The sequence below is a fragment of the Dasypus novemcinctus genome, chromosome 14, assembly GCF_030445035.2.
Source record: "Dasypus novemcinctus isolate mDasNov1 chromosome 14, mDasNov1.1.hap2, whole genome shotgun sequence".
Classification (NCBI taxonomy): Eukaryota; Metazoa; Chordata; class Mammalia; order Cingulata; family Dasypodidae; genus Dasypus; species Dasypus novemcinctus.
Window position 1 is genome coordinate 65,617,719 of NC_080686.1, and position 17,806 is coordinate 65,635,524.

Genomic DNA, 17,806 nt, shown 5'->3' on the forward strand with positions numbered 1-17,806 from the left:
GAGGAGTGGGGTGAGGGGGTGGGGGGGTAGATGAGGATGTCTTATATTTTTTTAATGTAACATTAAAAAATAATAATAAAGAGAGAAGGGGAAAAAAAGCAAGTGTTTATTCTGTATGAAGAAACTTACAGAATACTGATCAAAGGAATAATTTGCTAGTTGCACTGAGTAATTATTGTTCTTATACTGTAATATTGTTATTTTACATTTATCTGGTCTACTCCAGCTCTTTTTTGGTATTCTTTGCATGGAATACCTTTTCCCAACCTTTCACATTTAATCTGGTCGTGTCCATATATCTGAGGTTGGTCTCTTGTAGACAACATATAGGCAGCTCATATTTTTTTAATCCATTCTATCAGTCTATGTTTTTTGATTGGGGAATTCAATCCATTAACATTCAGTGTTACTGTAAAGGCATTACTTCATCCATTTTGTCCTTCGGTTCCCCGTTCCCCATTGTCATACCATTCTATTGTCTATCTTCTTATCCATTAGTTTACCCTTCCTAATAATCTTCATTTCTAAACTCCTCTCCAAATCTCTCACCCTTGTTTTTTCCTTTCAGGCTGCAGCACCCCCTTTAGTATCTTTTCTAAATCTGATCTTTTGGTATATTCTATCAGGTTTTGTTTGTCTGTGAAGACTTTGAACTCACCCTCATTTTTAAGGACAACTTTGTTGAATACAGAACTCTTGGCTGGCAGTTTTTTTCTTTCAGTACCTTTAATATATCACACCACTTTCTTCTCTCCTCCACTGTTTCTGATGAGAAGTCTGCACTTAATTTTATCGCGTTTCCCTTGTACGTGATACTTTGCTTTTTTCTTGCTGCTTTCTGAATCTTCTCTTTATCTCTGATGTTTGTCATTCTGAACAGTAGATGTCTCCAGGTAAGTCTATTTGGATTTATTCTGTTGGCATTGTCCTTCTTGGATATTGATATTTATGTCCTTCATAAGGGTTGGGAAGTTTTTGGTCATTGTTTCCTCAAATATTCTTTCTTCCCCTTTTCTATTCTCTTCTCCTTCTGGCACACCAATAAGGCAAATGTTTGTGCATTTTGCATTGTCATTCAATTCCCTGAGACTTTGTTCCAACTTTTTCCATTCTCTTCTCTTTCTGTTCTCCTGTCTTTTCCAGTTCAGATGTTCTGCCTTCGAAGTCACTAATTCTGCCTTCAAGCAATTCAAATCTGTCCTTATATGCCTCTAATGTATTTTTAATCTCATCCACGGTATCTTTCATTCCCATAAGTTGTTACTTTTCTTTGCAGGCTTTCAAATTGTTCTTTATGCTCTCCCAGTGTTTTCTTAATATCCTTTATTTCTTTAGTCATATTTTCTACGAATTCTTTGAGGTGATTTAGGGAAATTGTGTGTGATTATCACTGATTAATTGTCTCAAATCCTGTATCTCTTCAGAATATTTGGTTTGTTCTTTCGGCTGGGCCATCTCTTCCTGTTTCCTAATGTAGTTTATATATATATATTGCTGATGTCTAGGCATCTGAATATGCTGGTGAATTTATTCTGATGGCTAATTTCTCTCTCCTACCTAAAGGTGTTTTTTTTTCTCACAGCTTCTCTTTGATATTTGGTTCAACTTATTCTCAGTCTTTAAAATTGCCCAGGTTAAGTTTTCAAAATCAGTCCAGTGACTCACTAATGGGGCACAGATTTTTCTCCCAGGGGTTTGATACAAAAAGCATAAAGTTTTTTTCATGCAATTTCCAGACTGGCCAGCAGATGGTGCTAGTTAATGCACCTTTCCAAGGAGGTGTTTCAGTCTCTGCTTCCCTGTGTAACCGTTGAATCTCCACACGGGAGATGCAAAGCAGGTTCTTCTGGCCGAATTCACTGAAGAAAAGCATCCCGACGTCCCCTCCCTTTTCCCTTGAAACAGCTGACAGGAAGGAAGATGTCTGTTCCTCTCTCAGTTGGCTGCAGCTAGCCAGGGGTTTTACTCCAGCTTAATTTCTTGGGGTGGGGGAGGGGAACCCTTCTGAGCACCACGGGAGCTTGGTAAGTCACATTTCTCATTTCAGCTTCTTCTCTCTGTCCCTCACCCTCCTGGGAGTTGTGTAGCACTGTCCTAGTCTGCTGATCCCCAAAGCAGGTCCTTCAGACAGCTTTTGGTTCTTTCTCCATTGTTTTTATGAGAGCATTCAACTCTGTTAGTCCATTACCATCTTCCCACAATCCCTCAAACACATCATTTTCCCTATTATTTACATTTTGCATTACTGTGGTACATTTGTTACAATCAATGAACCAGTATTATTAGAATTGTATTATTAACTGGAGTCCATCATTTACATTAGGGTTCACTCTTTGTGTTATACAAGTATATGTTTTAGTTTTGTTTTGCCTTTTTAATTTGTGTCATAGTAACACATATACAACATAAAATTTCATATTTTAACCACTTTCAAATATACAGTTCAGTAGTATTAATGGTCTGCCACCATCACTACCACCCTGTAATAGAATTTTTCCATCATCCCAAACAGAGACTCTGTCCTCACTGAGCAAAAGCCCCCTCTCCCCACCCCTGCCCCACTTTCCTCTCCCTTCCCTCACCCCTGCTAATGCACTACCTGGTTTATGAATTTGCATATTTGATTTAAATCATATAAATAAGATCATACATTACGTCCTTTTTTTAAAAAAACAAGCATTATTTCTTTTGTGAATCTGCCATGGTATTTTCACTAGGGTTCTTGCTTTTTTTTTTTTAAGATTTATTTTATGTATTTATACTTCCCCCTCGTTTTTTGCAGTTGCTGTCTGCTCTCTGTGTCCATTTGCTGTGTGCTCTCTGTGTCTGCTTATCTTCTTTTTAGGAGGCACCGGGAACCAAACCTGGGACCTCCCATGTGGAAGAGAGGTGCTCCTTCACCTGAGCCACCTCAGCTCCCTGGTTTGTTGTACCTCTCACTGTCTTTCCACTTTGTGTCTCTTTTGTTGTGTCATCTTGTTGCATCAGTTTCTCTGTGCCTGCCTGCCATGCCAGGTCACCTTCTCCAGGAGGCACCAGGAACCAAACCCAGGACCTCCCATGTGGTAGATGGAAGCCCAATCTCTTGAACTACATACATCCACTTCCCACAGTATGTTCTTTTGTGTCTGGCTTATTGGGCTCAACATGTCTTCAAGGTTCATTCATGTTGTTGCATGTATCAGGACTTCATTCCTTTTCACAGTTGAATAATATTCCATTGTATGTATATATCACATTTTGTTTATCCATTTAGCAATTGTATCAATTGTTGAATGTATCAATTGTATGAATAATATTCCATTGTATGTATATGTCACTTTTTGTTTATCCATTTATCCATTGGCTAATTTGAATAATGCTGCTATGAATACTTGTGTGCAAATATTGGTCTGAGGCCCTGCTTTCAGTTCTTTTGGAATATATATACCTAGAAGTGGGATTGCCAGGTTATATGGTAATTCTGTATATAACTTTCTGAGGACACTTCAAACTGTATTCCACAGTTGCTGCACAGTTATTGCCACTAACAATGCAAGAGGGTTCCAATTTTTCCGCATCCTCACTGACACTTATTTTCCACTTAAAAAATAATAGTCATTCCAGTGAGTGTGAAGTGCTAGTTCATTGTGGTTTTGATTTGCATTTCCCTAATGACTGATGTTGTCGAGCTTCTTTTGATGTGATTTTTGGCTATTTATATATCTTCTTTGAAGAAATGTCTGTTCAAGTCTTTTGCCCATTTTTAAAAATCTGGTTGTTTTTCTTCTCTTATTGAGTTGTAGGGAGTTCTTTACATATTCTGTGCATTAAATTCTCATTAAATCATTTGGAATTTGACCTTTCTTCCTAACACAAACCACATCATAACAATTTCTATACTGACATCAGGTTGCTATGTCCACTGTGGTAGTCACTTCCTACATGTGGCTACTGAGCATGTGAAATGCCACTAGTTCCAATTGAGAAGTGCTCTAAGTAAACAATACATATTGAATTTTGAAAATTGGTATGAAAAAAGATGTCATATCTCACTGGGACAATTCTATGTTGATTATATTTTAAGTCAAATTCTATCTTGGGATGTGGGTCAGATGAGTAGTTATAACCTCCATTTTACAGATAATGAAACAGGGCATGAAATAGTCAAATTGCCTGTCTCAGGATTACAGCCTGTCAGTGTAGCATTGATACCAGGACCCCAGGGGAGGGTTGTTCACAAAGCCACAGTGTTTTACTTTGACCAGTGGTAATAAACACCCAATGCTTGTATTTTTCTTTTTCTTTTCAGTTAGACTGTGCAAACTAAAAGGGTGCCTTTTTGAAACCAGTATTCAAAGCTTAGATTATCTAATCAGAGAAATAGAAAACTGCTTCTACCAAAGGCCACCACTGGGTCATCCTCTCTTCACTTCATGTTATTTCTTAACTTCTTATTTTCCTCCCAGAATCTCAGATTTTTCCAAACCCAAGCTATGCCTTCACTGGCCAGCAGTGGAGCTTAGAATAAAAAATTGAAGTTATTCAAAGAAAATCAAAGAAAGATGGCATATCATCACCTTATATTTTTGGGTATTTCCCGCTCTTTCAACATCCCACTGTCAAACCAGTTAATTAAGGTCAAACTGGGATTATTGGAATCTATTGAGTAGATAGCAATGAATTTCTAAATCTCTATCAAGATTAGAACAGCAACTGGCAGGGGAAGCTAAAACAACAGACAACTCCATTTAGAGGAGACCACATTATCTGATGGAAACTCGGCTCAAGTGTGGCTTCACAATTTGAACCTTGGACTGATTCCTGGGGGAAAGATGTTTTTGTCACTCATGCTGACCCTCATTCCCTTGGGATTCTGAGTCTTAGAGCTCTGGAAATGCCTCCATATCACTTCTAGCCCATGCCTCATATAGCATCCAGTATTGGGCACTTTATCATGAATTATCTAAACTCAGATTAGAATTTACTCAAGGCAGGGTCTTTACAAGGAGATGGAGGGAAACTCAGTAAACTGATGAACTTGATCATTTGAACACTTCTATGGTAATTGCCCAAATTTGTACTTGATAACCAAATGTATCATGGCTTATGTGTTGTGCTTTCCTTCGCATTAGATTTGCCTCACTATAGTGAGATTTACTGTAAATGGGTCACCTAAACAATTAGATATATAGGTTAAAGTATGGGAACCCAGGGTATCAAAATTCTCAAATTACCTCAGCTCTAAGCAGCTTCCCTTTATCAAAGGTGGGGGGACCACCCTAGGTAAGCGTTCTAATCCGTTCACTGCCATGTGTGTTCCTGGACATGGGTGCTGTAACTGTGCCAACAAACATAGAATGTATGATATTTCCAAGGGCTTTTGTATATATAAACTTACTTGAGCTTGTCAGCAGCTCTATTATGGCAGGGTGTCCAGCCCCATATTAAAGATAATAGAGAGGATGTGGCTCACTTCATGTGAGGTCCCATGTTTGGTTCCTGGTGCCTCCTAAAGAAGACGAGCAGACCATGAGCAGACAGATGAGAGAGCCATCTTGGAGGGAGGGAGGGATAAAAAAAGAGGTGACTGCTGAGACTTACTTTCCAAAGAACAAACTAGTTATCGGTTTAACCAAGGCCTTTCGAAATGATAATATTTTGAATATATTGGATTAAATAAAAATATTTAAATTAATTTTGCTGAATTTTTTTACTTTCTTAATGTGGCTACTAGAAAATTTCAAACTTTTTAAATGGCTCCCATTATATTTCCATTCGGCAGCACTGTTCAAGACCACGTTAAGGATTCTAGACACAGGAAGCAGACTTGGCCCGATGTATAGGGCATCCTTCTACCACATGGGAGGTCCAAGGTTCAAACCCCAGACCTCCTTGACCCGTGTGGAGCTGGCCCATGTGCAGTGCTGATGCACGCAAGGAGTGCCCTGCTACGCAAGGGTGTCTTGCGTGTAGGGGAGCCCCAATTGCAAGGAGTGTGCCCCATAAGGAGAGCCGCCCAGCACGAAAGAAAGCTCAGCCTGCCCAAGAATGGCACCGCACACATGGAGAGCTGACACAACAAGATGACGCAACAAAAAGAAACACAGATTCCTGGTGCCACTGATCAGGATAGAAGCGCTCACAGAAGAACACTCAGCGAATGGACATAGAGGGCAGACAACTGGGGGGTGGGGGAAGAAAAATAAATAAAAAATAAATGGTAAAAAAAAAAAAGAAAAAAGGGATTCTAGACTTTATCCTGACAGGATTGGGAAATTTTTGAAAGGTTTTAAACAGGGGAGTGACATGATCAGATTTGCATTTTCAAAAGACTGTGTTGAGGAGACTGGATAGCAAGAAGACAAAACTAGAGACAGTGAGACCAGGTAGGGGTGGTTTCCGTGGCTCAGGTGAGAAATGATGGCTTAGATGGGGTTGTAGCAATGAGGATAGAGAGAATTTTAAAAGTTGAGTCACTAAAACCAAACAGCTCCCATTCCTGTGAGAAATGATAGATTGAACCTTATGAAATTGCCATCTTCATCAATCAAAAATGTTTGAATACCAAAAGAGCTAACAAGGACCAAAGCTGGAACAAGTGGTCTACAAAATAAATACGTTTAGTATTATATCACAGCTCAAAAGAGTGACATAAATATTCATAAGTCCACACTGGAATAAATAACCAAATAAATAAATGAATGGGGAAGAAGTGACAACGCTTTTTTTTACCTGTATTTTTAAAAATTTTTTATTGTCTTTTTTTAAAGATAAATAGATCCCACAAAACATTACATTAAAAACCATAAGAGGTTCCCATATACCCCACTCCCCATCCCTCACCCCCTACAACAACTCTTTTGTGCAAAATATTTCCAACTAATAAATGTAGGAAGAAAGGGAAATCAGAAATCACCATTAGTGCATCACAGTAATAATTGCCACAGGCAAAATCCCTGACTGATTAAAAAATCAATGGAGAGAAGCAGATGTGGCTCAACTGATAGAGCATCTGCCTACCATATAGGAGGTTCAGGGTTCAAACCCAGGGCCTCCTGACCTGTGTGGTGAGCTGGCCCACATGCAGTGCTGATGTGCACAAGGATCATCACACAGGGGTGTCCTCCATATAGAGAAGCCCCACATGCAAGGAGTGCGCCCCGCAAAGAGAACCGCCCAGCACGAAAAAAGTGCAGCCTGCCCAGGAGTGGTGCCGCACACATGGAGAGCTGACGCAGCAAGATGGCGCAACAAAAAGAGACACAGATTCCCAGTGCAAGTGGGCACAGAAGAACACACAGTGAATGGACATAGAGAACAGACAACTGGGAGGTGGGGGGGAAGGAAAGGGAGAGAAATTAAAAATCTTTTTTTAAAAATCAATGGGCAAAAGTTTAAGCAGGTACAGTTTATTTGTGTGGTCTTAAAGTATCTCCCTCCAAATATTTAGTAATTGTAAAGGGAAAAATAATAAGTTTAGAGTGGAGAATTCTAGCAGACATCACCTGAGCCAAGTGATCAAGGTTGATCCTGATATGATGCACTGAAAAGGGCATATTTACCTCTGGGTATATTTCCCAATAGTGCACAACATCATTCTTTTTTTAAAAGATTTTTAAACTTTATTTTGTACATTTAATAATTGGAAATATAAACAATAATTTAAAAAGAAAAAAAACAAAGTTGAATAAAAACATACATTTCCCATTTAAATGTTCTGGATACATATAAATTTTCTTTTTGGATCATAATACCACAATCATACAATCATGTCCTTTTGTGTTTGGCTTGCTTCATTCAACATAATGTCCTCCAGGTTCATCCGTGTTGTCATATGCTTTAAGACTTTAATATTCCATTGTGTGTATACCCCACAGTTTGTTTATCCATTCATCAGTTGATGGACACCTGGGTTGTTTCCAACTTTTGGCAATCATGAATAATGCCACTATGAACATCAGTGTGCAGATGCTTGTTCGTGTCACTGCTCTCAGTTCTTCTGGATATATACCCAGTTATGGTATTGCAGGGTCACGTGGCAAGTCTATGTTCAGCTTCTTTAGGAACTGCCAAACAGTCCTGCACAGTGGCTGTACCATTCTGCATTCCCACCAACAGTGAATAAGTGTTCCTATCTTTCCACATCCTTTCCAATACTTGTAGTTCTGTCTTTTTAATAGTGGCCATTCCGATAGGTGGGAAGCGATAGCTCATTGTAGTTTTGATTTGCATTTCCCTAATCATTAGTGATGTTGACCATTTCTTCATGTGTTTTTTTTTGCCATTTGCATTTCTTCTTTGGACAGGTGTCTATTCAAATCTTTTGTCCATTTTTTAATTGGGTTGTTTGTCTTTTTATTGTTGTGCTATAACATCTCTTTATATATCCTGGATATTAAATCCTTATCATAAAGGATAGGTGATTTCCAAATATTTTCTCCCCTCGAGTTAGCTGCCTTTTCACCCTTTTGACAAATTCCTGTAAGGTACAATAGTGTGTAATTTTGAGGAGGTCCCATTTATCTATTTTTTCTTTTGTTGCATATGCTTTGGGTGTAAGGGCCAAGAAACCACCACCTACCACAAGGTCTTGAAGATGTTTCCCTACATTTTCTTCTGGTATTTTTATGGTCCTGGCTTTTTTTTTTTTTAAGATTTATTTATTTACTTTTTATTTCTCTCCCCTGCCCCTGCCCCACCTCCCCCCCCAGTTGTCTTGCTCTCTGTGTCCATTCACTGTGTGTTCTTCTGTGACCACTTCTATCCTTATCAGCAGCACCGGGAATCTGTGTCTTTTTGTTGCATCATCTTGTTGTGTGTGGCACCGTTCTTGGGCAGGCTGCACTTCCTTTCGTGCTGGGTGGCTCTCCTTGTGGGGCACACTCCTTGCGCGTGGGGATCCCCTACACGGGGGACACCCCTACGTGGGGGACACCCCTATGCAGGGGACACCCCTGCACGGGGGACACCCCTGTGTGGCAGGGCATTCCTTGCGTACATCAGCGCTGCACATAGGCCAGCTCCACACGGGTCAAGGAGGCCCCAGGTTTGAACCGTGGACCTCCCATGTGGTAGGAGGATGCCCTATCCATTGGGCCAAGTCTGCTTCCTGGTCTTGGCTTTTATATTTAGGTCTTTGATCCATGCTGAGTTGATTCTTGTATAGGGAGTGAGCTAGGGGTCCTCTTTCATCCTTTTGGTTATAAATATCCAGTTCTCCCAGCACCATTTATTGAAGGGACTGTTTTGTCCCTTAACATGGACTTGGTATGTTTGTCAAAAACCAGTGAGCTGTATAGGTGAGAGTTTATTTCTGGATTCTCAATTCTATTCCACTGATCAATGTGTCTGTTTTTATGCCAGTACCATGCTTTTTTTCCTTAAGATTTGTTTATTTTGTATTTATTTCTCTCCCTTCCCCCACCCAGCTGTCTGCTCTCTGTGTCAATTCACTGTGTGTTCTTTTTTGTGTGTGTGTCCGCATCTATTCTTGTCAGCAGCACAGGAATTTGTGTCTCTTTTTGTTGCATCATCTTGCTGCATCAACTCTCTGTGTGTGCAGCACCATTCCTTGGCAGGCGGGACTTTCTTTCCCACAGGGCAGCTCTCCTTACAGGGCGCACTCCTTGCGTGTGGGGCACCTCTACACCGGGGACACCCCTGCATGGCACAGCACTCCTTGCACGCATTAGCACTGCACGTGGGCCAGCTCCACACAGGTCAAGGAGGTCCTGGGTTTGAACCACGAACCTCCCTTGTGGTAGGCAGATGCCCTATCCATTGGGCCAAGTCCGTTTCCCAATACCATGCTTTTTTGATCACTGTGGCTTTGTAATATGTTTCAAGGTCAGGCAGTGAAATTCCTCCCACATTGCTCTTTTTTCGAATGGTTTTGGCTATTAGAGTGCACTTTCCCTTCCAAATGAATTTGGTAATTGCCTTTTCTCTTTCTGTAAAGTAGGATGTTGGAATTTTGGTTTGTATTACATTGAATCTATAAATCAGTTTGGGTAAGATTGACATATTCACGATATTTTTCTTCCAATCCATGAACATGGATTATCTTTCCATTTGTTTAGGTCTTTTTAAAATTTTTTAGCATTGTTTTGTAGTTTTCTGCGTATAGGTCATGTACCTCTTTGGCTAAATTGATTACTAGGTATTTGAGTCTTTTTGTTGCTATTGTAAATGGAGTTTTCCCCCTGATTCTCTCCTCAGATTGTTTAGTACTAGTGTACTAAAACATTACTGATTTTTGCATGTTGATCTTGTGTCCTGCCACTTTGCTGAACTCATTTATTAGCTCGAGAAGGTTGTCGTGGATACTTCAGGATTTTCTGAGTTCAGGATCCTGTCATCTGCAAACATTGTTTTACTTTCTCTTTTCCTATTTGGATGCCTTTAATTTTTTTTTTTCTTGTCTAGTTGCCCTAGGTAGAACTTCTAGTACAACATTGAATAACAATAGCTGTACTTCTAGTATGATATTGAATGGTGACGGCATCCTTGTCTTGTTCCTGATCTTAGAGGGAAAGCTTTCAACCTTTCATCATTGCATATGATGTTGGCTGTGGGTTTTTCATATATGCCTCTTATCATATTGAGGAACTTCCCTTCTATTCCTGTCTTTTTGAAGTAATTTTATAAGAAAAAAAAAAAGGATGCTGGATCTTGTCAAATGCTTTTTCTGCATCGATTGAGATGATCGTGGGTTTTTTTTTCCTTCAATTTGTTAATGTGGTATATTATGTTGACTGATTTTCTTATGTTGAATGAGACTTGCATACCAGGAATAAATTCCACTTGGTTGTACTGTATAAATCTTTTGATACGCTGTTGGATTCAATTTGCAAGTATTCTGTTGAGAATTTTTGCATCTATGTTTATTAGAGAGAGTGGTCTGTAATTTTCTTTTCTTGTAGTATCTTTATCTCACTTTGGTATTAGGGTGATGTTGGTTTCCTAAAATATATTGGGTAATCTTCCCTCCTCTTCAATTTTTTGGAAGAGTTTAAACAGGAATGGTGTTAATTCTTCTCAAAATGCTTGGTAGAATTCACCTATGAAGCCGTCTGATCCTGAACTTTTCTTTGCTGGGAGATTTTTGATGATGGATTCTTCAAATGTGATTGGTTTATTAAGTTCTTCTATTTCTTGTAGTGTCAGTGTAAGTTGTTCATGTATTTCTAGGAATTTGACCATTTATCTAGGTTGTCTAGTTTGTGGGCACATAGTTTCTCATAGTTTCTTCTTATGATCCTTTTTATTTCTATGGGGCCAGGTGTAACTTCCCGCCTTTAGTTTCTGATTGTATTTATTTGCATCTTCTCTCTTTGTTTCTGTGTTTGTCAGTTTTATTGATCTTCTCAAAGAACCAGCTTTTGGTTTCGTTGATTTTCTCTATTTTTTTTTTTTTTGCTCTCAATTTCATTTATTTCTGCTCTAATCTTTATTATTTCTTCCCTTCTGCTTGCTTTGGGATTGGTTTGGTATTCTCTTTTTAGTTTCTCTACTTTTTCAGTTAAATCTTTGGGTTTAGCTCTTTTTCCTTTTCTTAATATACACATTTAGGGCTATAAATTTCCCTCTCACGACTGCCTTCACTGCCTCCCATAAGTTTTGATAAGTTGTGTTCTCATTTTCATTTGCCTCAATATGTTTATTTCACTTGCAATTTCTTCTTTGACTCACCAGTTGTTTAGGAGTGTATTGTTCAGCCTCCATGCATTTGCAAATTTACTCTTTTCCTGTCTATTATTATTATTTTTTAATCTGGTTGCATCATCTTTTTTTTTTTTTTGATGTGTAGCTTCACCGTGTAGTGGTGGGGACCTGCACCTCCACACAGGTCTGGGATGCCTTCTTTCTTTTTTTTACCAGGCAGTCCTGGGATCAAACCCAGGTCATCCATAAGGTAAATGGGCGCTCAACTGCTTGAGCCACAGCTGCTTCCCTCCTGTTATTGATTGCCAGTTTCAATCCATTGTAATCTGAGAGCTTTGTATAATTTCAATCTTTCTATATTTATTGAGTGTGGTCTATCCTGGGGAAAGATCCATGGGAAGAATGTATAACCTGCTGAGTTTGGATGCAATGCTCTGTATATATTTGTTAGGTCTAACTTATTTATTGTATTGTTCAAGTTCTCTGTTTCCCTGTTAATCTTCTGTCTAGTTGTTATATCTAATGATGTGACTGGATAGAAGCGGTCACAGAAGAACATACAGCAAATGGACACAAATAGCAGGCACGTGGGGGGAGGGGGAGAGAAATTTAAAAAAAGAAAATCGGTTTTGTCTGATATTAGTATAGCTATTCCTGCTCTTTTTTTTGGTTACTTTTTGCATGGAGTACCTTTTCCAACTTTTTACTTTCAGCTGGTTTGTATCCCTGGGTCTAGGGTGTGTTTCTTGTAAGCAGCGTATGGATAGCTCATGTTTTTTTTAATCCATTCTGTCAATCTATATCTTTTGATTGGGGAGTTTAATCCATTTACATTCAATGGTATTACTGTAAATGCATTATTCACTTCCACCATTTTTATTCTTTGGTTTTCATATGTCATATATCATTTTCATCTGTCCTTTCACTCTTTTGGATATCCTTTCTCTGTTTTTTCTTCTATACTCTCCTCCAGGTGTCTCTCTCTCTTGTCTTTTTACTTCAGGTTCTATGGCTTCCTTTAATATTTCCTGTAAAGGTGGATTCCCTTTATTTATTTATTTATTTTGTAAACTCTCTTAGTTTCTGTTTGTTTGTGAATATTTTATACTGATCTTCATATTTGAAGGACAATTTTGCTGGATAAAGAATTCTTGGGGGAAGCAGATGGGTCTCAAGCAATTGAGCTCCTGTCTACCATATATGAACTCCTGGTGATGGCAAGCTGGCCCATGTGAAGTGCTGGCCTGCACAGAGTGCTGGGCCACGTGGATTGCTGGCCTGTGCAGGAGTGCTGGCCAGTGCAGAGACTGGCACAGCAAGATCACACACACAAAAAGAGACAGAGAGGAGTGAAAATAAGAGATGCAGCAGACCAGGGAGCTGAGGTGGTGCAAGAGATTGAGTACTTCTCTCCCATTCCAGAGGGTCCCAAGGTCGGTTCCTACTACCACCTAAAGAGAAGACAAGCAGACACAAAAGAACGCAAAGCAAATGGCTGGCAGTTTTTCTCTTTCAGTATCCTAATTACATCATACTACCATCTTCTTGCTCCATGGTTTCTGAAGAGAAATCTGCACTAAGTCTTACTGGGCATCTCTTGTATGTGATGGTTCACTTCTCCCATGCTGCTCTGAGAATTTTCTCTTTATCTTTGACATTTCACATTCTAAGTAGTATGTACCTTCAATTAGGTCTATTCAGATTTATTCTGATTGGGGTATGATGTGCTTCTTGGACATGTAATTTCATTTCTTTCATGAGAGTTGGGAAATTTCCAGCTATTATTTCCTCAAATATTCTTTCTGCCCCTTTTCCTTTCTCTTCTTCTTCTGGAACTCCCATGACATGAATGTTGTTGTGTTTCATGTTGTCATTCAGTTCTCTGAGCCTCTGCTCAATTTTTCCTATTCTTTTCTCTCTTCAATTTCAGCTGTTCTGTCTTCAGTATCACTTATTCTTTCTTCTATCATTTTCAGTCTGCTGTTGTATGCCTCTAATATGTTTTTGATCTCACATATTGTGTCTTTCTTTCCCATGAACTCTGTTACTTTTCTGTTCAGGATTTCAAATTCTTCTTTGCACTCTCTCAATGTCTTCTGTTTTTTTTAAAGATTTATTTATTTACTTTTCTCCCTTCCCCTCCTCCTACCCTGCTGTTTTTGCTGTCTATGTTGTCTTCTCTTCTCATTTTCTGTCCTCTAGGATTCACCAGGATTCGATCCTGGAGACTCCTGATGTGAAGAGAGGGTCCCTGTCAATCATGCCACCTCAGTTCCTGGTTTCTGCTATGCTTCACCTTGACTCTCCCCTTCTCTCTCTTTTGTTGCGTCATCATCTTGCTGTGTGACTCACTTACACGGGCACTCATCACTGAATGGGCACATGTGTTCACCATGCGGGCACTTATGCTAACCACGAGGCCATTCATGAGGGTGCTGGCTCACCACGCAGGCACTTGCATGGGTACTGGCTCACTGCGTGGGCACACTTTCTCCTCTTCTTTTTCACCAGGAGGCCAGGGATCAAACCCAGGTCCTCCCATATGGTAGGCAGAAGCTCTATCACTTGAGCCACATCTGCTTCCCTCAGTGTCTTCTTGATGTTATTCATCTCTTTAGTCATATTGTCTTTCAACTCATTAATCTGATTTTGGAAATTTGTGTGCATCTTGCTAATTAATTCTCTCAAATTCTGCTTCTCTCCTGGGGCTTTGATGAATTCCTTTTCTTAGGCCATGTCTTCCATTTTCTTAGTATGGCTCGTAATTTTTTGCTGATGTTTAGGCATCTGATTAAGATGTAGTTTACTTATATGCTCAATTTCTTCCTCTTTTCTAGGAATTTAGTGAGTTACCACAGCTCTTTGATTCTTGGCTCAACTGGATTGTTAGGATTGTCCCTGCTAGTTGCTCAAAACTGGGCTCTGGACTCAGTAATTGGTTGCAGACCTGCTTCCTAGGGCTTTGGGGAGGGAAGCTATAAAAGCTGAAAAAAAGCCTTTCTTACTTATTTTTATTTTCTCACAGCACTTCCTTGGTCTGCCAGCAGATGATGCTCTTTGGTAGCTCTCAGTTCAGTGCCTGGTCAGATTTGTTGCAACACAGATGAGATCACTGTGATAGAGCTTCCTGCCTGGGAGCTAAAAGCCTTGTAATTCACCTTTCTTGGAGATGTTGTCAACCTTCTCTGGCAGCCCCCTCCCTTTTCTGGGGTAGGAAATATTTCCACTCCCCTCTGAGTCCTCAACAATCCTGGTTAGTAGGGGAGGAGATTGGGAGGGTTGTGTATCTTTAGCCCCTTGCTGGCTCCCAAAAACAATGGTGTGGCCCCACCCGCCTGGAAGGACTCCTGGGACACAGCAGACCAAATCTGTGAGTCAAAAGCTGAGTCAGCCTTAGGCTGTGTCCCTCTATCGCCCCTTTTCCTGGAGTGGTGGATCCCTGCAGCCCCCTTTGTCTGTAGCTGCAGGCCCAGAGGCCTGAGAATTCTCAAGTGTCTTCAGTGTAGGGAAGGGTGCCGACTGCAGTAGCCTCTGGTTTCAACTCACAGTTCTGTTTTCACAATTCCCGTCCTTTGTCCCTTTCTCCTCTGGGTAGTGTCCAGCCTTTGTCTCATGTCCTAAAACCTAGAAGATCTTTTTTCAGTCTATCCTTTAGCTATTTTTCTGGAGGAGTAGAGAGTCCTGTTGTCTTTTTAGTCCACCATCTTCCCGGAAATTTCTACAACATCATTCTTTTTTTTTTTTTAATCCCCCCTCCCTCCCCAGTTGTCTGTTCTCCGTGTCCATTTGCTGTGTGTTCTTCTTTGTCCACTTCTGTTGTTGTCAGCGGCATGGGAATCTGTTTCTTTTTGTTGCGTCATCTTGTTGCGTTAGCTCTCTGTGTGTGCCGGCACCATTCCTGGGCAGGCTGCACTTTCTTTCGCGCTGGGCGGCTCTCCTTATGGGGCGCACTCCTTGCGCGTGGGGCTCCCCTACGTGGGGGCACCCCTGCATGGCAGGGCACTCCTTGTGTACGGGCCAGCTCCACACGGGTCAAAGAGGCCTGGGGTTTGAACCGTGGACCTCCCATATGATAGACAGATGCCCCATCCATTGGGCCAAGTCTACTTCCCCAACATCATTTTAATCATGAGACATCACCAGACAAACTTAATTGGAGGCACATTCTACAAAACAGTTGAACAGTAAGTACTCTTCAAAAGAAAGATAAGGGAAGACTAAGGAGCTATGGAAGACTACAGAGACTCAGCAGCTAAATACAATGTGAGATTCTGGATTGGTTCCCAAGATAGAAAAAAAGACATTAGTAGGAAAATTGGTGAAATTCAAATAAGCTTGTTCTTATACCAAGGTTAATTTCCTAGTTTTGAGAAATGTTCTATGGTTATGTCAGATGTGACTCAAAGGTAAGTTGGATGAAGGATATATGGAAATGCTACTATTTTTGCAATTTTCTCTAAGTATAAAATTATCTTTTAAAAAATTAACTGTTAAAAGAAAACTATTAAATATCAGTAATTTCATGTAGTTCAACTTAATACAAAGTGAGACAAGAAGTAACCCAGGAGGAAGCAGTTGTGGCTCAACTGATAGAGCATCCACATACCATATGAAGGGTCCAGGGTTTGATACCCAGGGCCTCCTGACCCATGTGGTGAGCTGGCCCACACGCAGTGCTGCCATGTGCTGAGAGTGCCCTGTCATGCAGGGGTGCCCCATGCACAGGGAGTGTGCCCCACAAGGAGAGCCACCCTGTACAAAAAAGTGTAGCCCTCCCAGGGGTGGCGCCGCACACACAGAGAGCTGACACAGCAAGATAATGCAACAACAACAACGACGACGATGACAAAAACAGCACAGTTTCCCAGTGCTGCATTACAAGAATGCAAGCGGATACAGAAGAACACACAGCAAATGGACACAGAGAGCAGACAATGGGGGGAAGGGGAGAGAAATAAATAAAATAAATCTTAAAAAAAAAACAAAAACAGGAAGTAACCCAGGGAAGCAGATGTGGCTCAAGCAGTTGGGCTCCTGCCTACCATAAAGAAGGTCCAGAGTTTCGATGCCCAGGGCCTCCTAGTGAAGGCAAGCTGACCTGGATGGCAGGCTGGCCCACATGGAGTGCTGGCCCATGCGGGAGTGCTGCCCTATGCAGGAGTGCCAGCCGATGCAGACAGCTGGTGCAGCAAGATGACACAACAGGAAACACAGAGGAAAGACAATAAGAGATGTAGTAGAACAGGGAGCTGAGGTGTCACAAGAAAATGATCACCTCTCTCCCACCCTGGAAGCTCCCAGGATCAGTTCCCAGAGCTGCCTAATGAGAATACTAGCAGACACAGAAGAACACACAGCAAATGGACACAGAAAGTGACAATGGGGGTGGGGGGGATAAATAAATACATACATACATAAATAAGTAAATAAATAAATAAATAATAAGAAGTAACCAAAACTAAAGAGCTGAAGACACACTAACAACATATTATCGTAACACACTACAAGTTTACTTTTTTTGGAGCAATTTTTACATCAGTATCAGAGCCCACATTAACATTCAACTCAAATATAATACTCCATTCATATAACTTGATTTAAAGGATTTCTAAGGAAAAGTACCAACTAGGACTCGGAAAACACAGCAATGGGTGACACAGTTCCACTGGTCATGTGCTAATGGGGGACTGGGTATTGGCACAGACTGAGAATACTTCCATCATCTTCCTCTATTCCCACCATGAAGAACTCTTGGGGCAGGGCTGTCTCCAGCAGCTGTACTGTACTTAGGTAATGTTATATTTCCAAGAAAAGAATTAGCAACAGGTGCACAAATGACTCCAGAGGCATTTGTCCTACAACTGGTGCCAAATGAACTGCTTCTTACCAGGGTCCAACGGTGAGCCAGACTCTGTGTCAATAGTTAAGTTTGATCACAGTGGAAGATATTCTCTTTTAATTACAGGGGAATTTTAGAGCAAACTAAAATAGTAGCTTCTTTTAGAGGCCCTGCCCCATTAAGATGACAGAGTAAGACACTTGAGGGCTCTGTTTCCCTACAGAAGCTTTGAACAACCAGCAAGAACTGACAGGAACATTTTTCTCAAAGTCCTAGAAATTGGTTAAAGGATTACAGTAACAGGTTGAGTTCCACATTTTA